Here is a 9,183-nt window from a genome sequence, read left to right as displayed (position 1 = left end):
ATCGGTGAGTCGTAAAGGAAAAATCGTCATTTCTTTTTGTTTCTCGTATATGTTGATGGAGTTGTTATTGAGATTTTCAAATTTTTTAATTTGACTCAACGTCATTGGAAATTGATGTTTTTGTCTGATGTCTTTAAGATTTAATAATGTGGATATGATAATTCTCGATTTGTATTACTTGAGCTATGTAAAGCGGCTACCACCGATCAGGCAAAACACTCATTGCCTAAAGATTGCACATTGATTACCGCTTTCTTCATTTTAATTTCCCTCGGTAACATCCCGCATGTAATGGATTATACTTATTTATGTTAACAATCAAATTTAGGATAGCGTCCACCCGCTATCGCGCTCGCGAAATTCTTTGAGCGATGTTAAAATGGGCTTGATAATGTGCGATGTGTACCATTCTTGTAAATCGGACGAATTAAGAGTTCATAGTTTTTCGTATTGACACTTTTATTCACGTTTATTATCTGATATAAATTCATCATTAAACACGGTGTTAACTTTAATATTGTTATATCTTTGCATAACAATTTGCACATGCTCAAGCACAATTTCTCTCGTGTCTTCAAGCAAAAAGAAACTGAGAAATTCGATGTGTTCAGAGTTTATTACTGCGCCGATCAGTATACGGCTTTCGAACGCGGTATCCATCTCACGCCATCTGAGTCCCGCACTGTATCCGGCACTTGCATGAAACGTATATATATACGCACCGAATCTTTTAAACTTTCGAGTCGCGCGATCAACAATTGTCTAATATCGATCAGTAATCGCGGACGTTTGATGCTGCCTTTTCCTCCAGCGATTCGATGAAATCATTGCATCGTTGTTCTCACGTAAGAACTTTTTCTCGCGTATTCAACTGAGCGGCTTATTCCATCAGATTTTCTCCATTTGCTCCATATTATAATATCCTTTTTCATAGTCTTTTCATTAAAAATGTTTTTGAGAAAATATATTTTTTAGTTTTTTTTTTAGTTTTTGAGAAAGTATATTTTTAGATTTTTTTTATATGTTTGACAAAAAAACTTTCACAACACCTATCATTGTATACAAATAGGACATGTTACATGACATTATTTGATAAAGAAAATCTTTGCATTCCGAACAGGAATAACCTTCAAGAATCACACATGTATCGATATGTTTTCGACACGAAGACGTGAAAATTAATCGTATATTCTTACGATGCATGATGAACAATATCTTCCATGACCATCAGTGTAGTAGAACTCAGTGCAGCACATTTTTTTCACAGGACGTAAGGTGTTTACTTAAGCTTGATTTAAATCTCGATATATTACTAATTAACATCGTTCTCCATGTCACTGCCGAAACACGAATCATTTGACAGAGCATGATCTTCATCGGACATTTCTTCATGTTGATCATTTATTTCTTCTTCCATCATCTTCATTCTCAAAATTTTTTCATTAAACACAAACATATAACACCGATGTATCGTTGAAGAAACTTCAAATTCGACTGCTGATTGCATGAGTCACTTTCATTTTTATATATTAAGCTTGTCGCATCATTTCTTTAATACGCTGTGTGTTTTAATGTATTTTTAACATGTTTGAACTTTTTCGAAAGGCGATTTTATTGCAATCGCAGCGATATGCTAAAAAATTCTTATTTGAAAAGAGTGTGGAACAGATGTACGTTATTGTTGGTGTAATAAAAAAAAGATCGATTAAAAAGGTTTGATATGATTACCTTAGACAAACAAGATTCGATATGATATGTGCCATTCCAATGGATCAGTCACTTAGTTTTCACTGCGGCCACCGCAGAAGAAACATCTGTGAAGGTATTATATATTTTTTAAAACGTTTATAATTGACAGTTGTGAGTTTCCGTTTTACTCTGTGTAAAAATGGATAAATAATATTGTTCGTCGATGATGCATTTCGCGGTAGAGAACTTGGATTGCTTACTCGTAATACTAATATATGGTGGATTCTTAGACAATCGAATCAATTTAATTTAATACTTTACTACGCAAGAACCTCATATCTAGTATCCTTCAATCATCGCAACTGTTCTTCGAAGTATAAAGTATCTAAAAAGAAAAAAATCCCCACTTTGGGATATGTAAAAAAATGTGGAAGGGAGCACTATTTAAAAGAAGAACCCGGACAACATTATCACATCAGCCTCTCAGACGAATTCGACGGACAGCTATCGCTAAGTTCTCTGAGAAAAAAATCTCAAGCTATGAACTATTACGTTCCGATTCCAATAGGATGAAGCACACGAGGGACAGTTTGTGTTCAATTACATAAAAAATTTTGTGTACACATTTTATTATACATTTTATTATACATTTTTCTATGTGTTGTTAATTTTCTATTTCTTTTATAGTGTATCTTCTCATTCGAAACCTCGCTATACCCCTTACATCTTGGGAAGGAGAGACTCATTAACTCCTACGGCTTATAAATATTCAGACATAGGAATTAGCGTAGGACTTGTATCCCATGTGGAAAAAATTGCAATTGGTATACTCGAGATAACCAGATAATCCTACCTCAAGCAAGACTCATAGAAGGCATTCATCGACAAATGCGAAGATATTGAGTAAGAAACGAGTAAGAAATTTAAACATTTTATTTCATATTTACGTCAAGAATGTATTACTAATAAACGTGATTGCGTAAATATGTTGCACAATATTGTGATAAAAGTTTTCTTATAAAATGTGAATTAGTAGCGTACACTTTGGATCAAATCGTATATCATACGTTACACGAATAAAAAAAAATGTGAATATTAAAAAATAAATATTAATAAATATTACTCTGTTTAAAATTATTTATTTCTTTGTCCCTACACCATACTTCCTTCCTTCGTCACTCTGTATATTATAATATTCTTGAGACTTTCACGGGTCCTTTCTATACAAAGATTATATTTCCTTTCTATACAAAGATATGCGTTTCGCGGATTTCTTCCGTGTCCATTCTTGGAATGTTGTTTCGTGAACTTTATAGTCACTTCAATAAATGACCAATCAGTACAATAAAATATAAAGAATTTCATTGTTTTTTCTATGTTAAACACATTATATTGTACACATCTTTATATTAAACAAATCTTTGTGTATATTGTACACATCTTTATATTAAACAAATCTTTGTGTATAATGGCTTTAATGTACACTGAGTGCGTTTAACTGAATTCGCAATGCATATATCGGGAGCGATTCACTTTTCTCACTTTTTTGTGAAGATGTAATGTTTCAATCAGCGACAAACATTATGAAAATTGTTAGAATGCAAATTTTATTTTTTAAAAAATCAAGAAGTTCGCAATTGTCATTATTTCAGTGAAATTATCAAGTGACTTACTTCATATTTTTTATGACAGTATTATATCTTTCCAACATTATTCATCTGAAATTAGTTTAGATTTTTTTGAAATAAGCGTCAATGACAAAAAATTAGGAATAAAATATTTTTTGAAATTTCTGCGCTCGAATGTAATTTGGTAAACCATTTATAATTGACAATTATGAATTTCGAATTTTTTGAAATTACATTCTATATATTGATGTATAAAAATTTCAAGTAATGTTATTTGATGATTGGAACATTATTGATTTTTTACTTCATGAACACTTTTAACATATATATCCTGCTACAAATTGCTTTTCGTTCTCGATATGACTTTCGCTCTCTAGTTGCCGCGCAAGCGCAATACTGTTCTCTCTCTGCGTTGTAGGCTCCTGATTGGAGTTTCGTGCGGTCACTACGCCACTATACTGGCATGCGGCTTGACTCTCTCTGCGGTGTACTCTCTTAACGTATTCATCTAGGTTGTAGGTGCTCGGCGTTTCCGTGTGTATTTCAATAACGCTGTGGTCAAAGTCTCACAAATATTTTGAAACATTTGATGGACCAATTAGAAGAAAGAATTTTATAAATTGACCAATTAAAAAACGCTTTAAAGCGTTGCAGCATCGCATTGCCCGTACCCTAAGTCAAGTGCTTTCGCATATTTCCTCGGCCTTATTAGAAGTAGAGATATTCTTCTCATTTCTCTGGTTGCTTCTCTGGTCATTTTTCCACGCTCAAGTGGTTTGTCTGACTCTACGTAACGTATGACGCAGTGCAATGGGACCGACAGGGAAAGTTTTATACTATGCAAAATAATAATATGAATAGAAAACAAGTAAGTATACATTTATTGACTATACGTTAAGGCTGTCAGTCCTTTTTCCCTAGATTGACCTCTTTTCTTTTTTTTATAGACGTTTGGGAACGTCCGGGAAAATTTTCCAAAAATATCTAGGATAATTATAAGCAGTAATTATCTGAAAAACCTTTGGAAAATTCCCGAACATCCTACAAGTCTGTAAGAGGACAATATCTAGCGAAAAAAAAGGAGATGACAACTTTAGATTTACACCGAGAGAATTATTTTGTGGCCTGATCTATATTTTAGATCGGGTCAACAAAAAACGAGACCTAAAGAGAAGATAAGTTACTACTAATTATTTACACTAATAAGAAGCTTAAATAATAAGATCAAATTTGAGATACAGATCATGGTCTATTTAGGAAATTCACGGTGTAAATTGACTATAAATTAATGTGCTGTATATTGACTATAAGTCAATATACAAAGTGTCCCAAAATAATCGACAAATATTTCATAGGCAGGTAGAGCGGACTAAACTGGATCGAAAAATTTTCATTTTACAATTTTCCCAATAGTTAACGAAATATTAATACAGATAGCCGAATACGCACGCCCGCCCAGCCTATTACTACCAAATGTATACTATTACTACCAAATGTATATCGATTGCGTGGGCAATGGGGAGCGGGGGCTAGTCTGGCAAGCGCGCCATCTGCACGGCGATTTTGAGGTATTTAGTCTGGAGGTGCCTTAAGCAAGAGATGTCCATTCTTATCTTTCTATAAGATCTTCAGTTTTTTTTTTCGTATTCATTTTTTGTCACTTCATTAATCAAGAAGAAAAAAGCTAATAGAGAATAGAACAGTACTCTGCTCATCTTTAACGGAAAAATTATTTAAAAAAAAAAATATTCTTTAGATATATGTTCTTTTTTTTGTTTCTTTTCTTTTCTTTCATTTCATTAATTAGGAAGGAAAGAAATAATAATAGAGAATAGATTTTCCGTAAGGAATATATGTAAAGGATATATGTAGGTACAGTACTCTGCCTATTCTTAACGACGATTATTTAAAAGGAAAAACAAATCTTTAGATAAGAAACATGTATTCTTTCGATCTTTCATTTCATTAATCAAGAAGGGAAGAAATTAATAGAGAATAGATTTGCAGTTAAGAATAAGCACAATATTCTGTCTATCATTGATAGAAAAATTATTCAAAAAGAAAAACACCCTTTAATTTGTTTTTCTGTTTCGTACCTATTTCAATTTCGCAATTTGTTTAACAGCTTCTCATGGACACCTATTTACAAATTAGAATTTAACTTTTCTGTCAATGCACAGATCGATATCCAGATATCTATTTCGAATTAAACGTAAAATTTTTTTATATTTTTACGAATTTCGTTATGATTCTTCTGATTCCTATTTTTGAAACAACAAAGAACAATGTCGCACAGATCTTTACTATTTAGCACTATATTTTTACTGTTTTTATTTTTATATTTTTAAGAATGTGTGAGTCATAATTCAAAACATTACTAAAAATATAAAAATTTTAGATTATTCTATTATTACATCTTTCTCTGAGTTCGATTTTAAACTTCAGAATAATTTTGTTATTGATTTAAAAAGTTATTTAATTTTTTGTTTGACATTTTATATGTAAAATCATATTTTATTTGTAAATTTAATGAAAAAATAGTATTATGAATTTTATTTTTTATATTTTACTAATAAAGTAAAATATTTTACTAATAAAATATTTTAATAAATATTCATGCAAAAATTAATTAATTTGGATTTATATACCTACTTATTTACAACTTATTTAGCTAAAATTACACCAAAATATGGTAATTGCACAGTATAAGTCATTCAAGAGCTAAACATTTATTTTGTTTTTTGCATTTGGTTAAAACGTATTTACGATAAAATTTTTTAAATGATATTAACTTTTTTTAACTGATATTATTGATACAACTAAAATATTATATAACAAGAATCTAAAATTAAATATTGATTAATATATATGATTGAGCGTATCCGGATAACCACTACCAATTTCTTACAAAAAATGAAAACTGAAGCAACGTTTGGAAATTTTTTTATCTTTCTTAATAAATAATTAGTTCAATAAAATACGTAATCCGATCTGTTATTTAAATTAATGAATTACTGATAATCCATAGTTTATTTCAAATTCCATAGTTCATAATGTATCAATGTGTCAATATATCTTTTATATTTTATATTTTATATTTTATGAAATATACAGGGTGAGTAAAGTTCCGGACCGATAAAATATCTCGAAAACTAAGCATTTCCGAAAGAAATATTCGTACAAAAGTTGTAGGATTAAATAGTCTCTTCATTGATCTAATCAGTCTTTGGGTGGCATCGTCAAAATCAGGTCAAAATCACATTGATTTTTTTTTAATGGCATATCCTATTTTTGATTCCAAAATCTAATAGCTGATATCAAAAGCTTTTCAAAAACTACAATAAAGTTATTTTTCATAAAGTATTTTTTGAGTTACAAGGCTTGAAGATTACCGCCGATATTAGCATTACGCAATCGATTATCGATGTAATCTTGACCTGACCTTAGCGATGCCATCCAAGGTCAGACTGATCAGATCAGTAAATAGATCATTTAAACCCTTATAACTTTTGTAAGAAAATATTTCTTTCGGAAATGCTTAGTTTTCGAGTTATTATACTGGGATATCTGGGACTTTTTACTCACGAGTAATATGTATAATAATGTTCTTCTTAGTGAATTGGACTTTACAGTTGATGTCATGATTGGCCAAAATCTATTTAAATATAAGATTTTCTCTGTTTATTCATACAAAATTCATTTTTCATTATCTACTTGAAAAAAAATTTTTTTCTTATTTACTTTCTTATTTATTTTCTTATTACTTTATATAATTACTTTATATAATTATTTTTTTATTTACAAGATTCATAATAAGCTGTTTATTGTTTGCATTTAATATATACAAAATTAATTTACCTTCCTCTTGATCTTTTTTCTCATTTGAAAATCTCAAAAATAATCTATCGAATGACTTGAAATTGTTGATAGCAAACTTCACTCATTGCGTTTATGTACAGTTTTGATTAAGGATGCACCGGATATCCGATATCCGGCACTTTTTTACTATCCGATATCAGGCACTTTTTTACTATCCGACCAGATAGCCGGATATCATTAGTATCTAAAAATATATCCCATTGAATTTGATATCATTAAATTCTTGATTTTTTTCCTATACAAATGTTCTAGAAACAAGTATGCATATTTATAATGCTGTAATATGTTATATTATTGCAAAATTACAATCTTTTTTCTATACCTGGTTTCTCTTTCTCTAAACCCGATCGAATATTCAGAAAATGTCGGATATCCGACTCGAAGAAATCATCTTCTCGAGCGAATACCGATATTATATTCCGAATATCCGATATCCGATATCCGATAATTTTACGATCCGGTGCATCCTTAGTTTTGATTTAACAGTAGTTGCTATAATTTATCTTCAAATTTTTGAGGTTTACCGGAACATTTCAGTCACTCAAATCAAAATCTTTAGAAAAATCTTTAATATTTTTTATATTGTATAAGTTACCTTCACTTAAAACAGATCATCTCATCTACTAAAAAATGTGATATCTTACGCACTTTATCACGTTCATTACTACTTTTCTTTTTTTAAGTATGTGTCACTTGTTCTGCCATATCATATATCATATTGTGAACACAATAAATGACATTTTAAGACACAATGAGATATTGAAATTTAAAATAAATTAAAAATAGCGAATTAATTTACGCATGTAATGTAAAAAATTGTATTTTAATACTATAGTAGCGATGATCGCGAAACGATAAAGGTGTTTAACAAAAAAAAATTATGTATATAATATGACTGGATGTAACACAAGTAAATGATTAATTCCATCAGACTATAGTACTAACTCTAATTACCATTTAACTGAACTAAAACCTTACGTCCGTAAATCTATGTACAGCAAATCTTTGAATGATATAGTCAGTTAATAAGCTAATGCACCAGGATATTACATTATACCACACAAGTGCGGCATATCCATTAGGAAGTTATAAGAAAAGGCACAATTATTCTATTAAATAACTTTATAAATTATGCAATTAGATGGAATTTTTAATACTAATATTTTGTAAGTTGTTTATCAATCAGTTGTTTATCAAGATTATACATATAATTGTGTAATCAAACTTATATAATTAATGTGAGGAGAGAATGAGAATGAGAGAGAAAGAGAAAGTGTCATTTATTGTGAATGTTCTGGTAAATTCTGTTAAAAAGTAAAGCAATAAATTCTTCAGAAAAGATACAATTGGCAACAATAAAAATATTGCTTTTTGGAGTTTATTTTCAATTAACGAATATTTAACTAATGAAGCGTCAAATCTTTCATATATTAAACAGACATACATGTACTCTAAAAATCAAGTTTTATGATATTTGTAAAAACTGCCTAGCAATAGTAGTCAGTATAAGGAAAAATTAAATTAATTACGACCTATAGGTGGCAGCGTAAGAAGTCTGTAAAGCTTTATTGATATAAAAGAGAAGTAAATACGTGCTCAATATAACTTCAATAAAGTTTGAAAGAGAGAGAGAGAGAGAGAGAGAGAGAGAGAGAGAGAGAGAGAGAGAGAGAGAGAGACAGAGAGACAGACAGACAGACAGACAGAAAGAAAATTGTTGTTATTTATTAAAATTATATAAATGTCTTTATTACTTCATTATCATCCATCACTGATAATTTATCATTTATTACTTCATCAGCATTCATCACTGATAACTTATCATTTATACGTATCTTATTGCAGACTTATATCTCATTGAATTCATCATGAAATTATATTAATTCTTAGAGTATCTATTCTTTAATCTAAAAGATTGATACTTTATTAATTCTTTATTGCTTTATTTTAATTTCAATTAAAATGATTAATAATAAATCTGTTTTCA

The sequence above is a fragment of the Atta colombica genome, unplaced genomic scaffold (assembly GCF_001594045.1).
Source record: "Atta colombica isolate Treedump-2 unplaced genomic scaffold, Acol1.0 scaffold47, whole genome shotgun sequence".
Lineage (NCBI taxonomy): Eukaryota > Metazoa > Arthropoda > Insecta > Hymenoptera > Formicidae > Atta > Atta colombica.
This window is presented reverse-complemented; position numbering follows the sequence as displayed.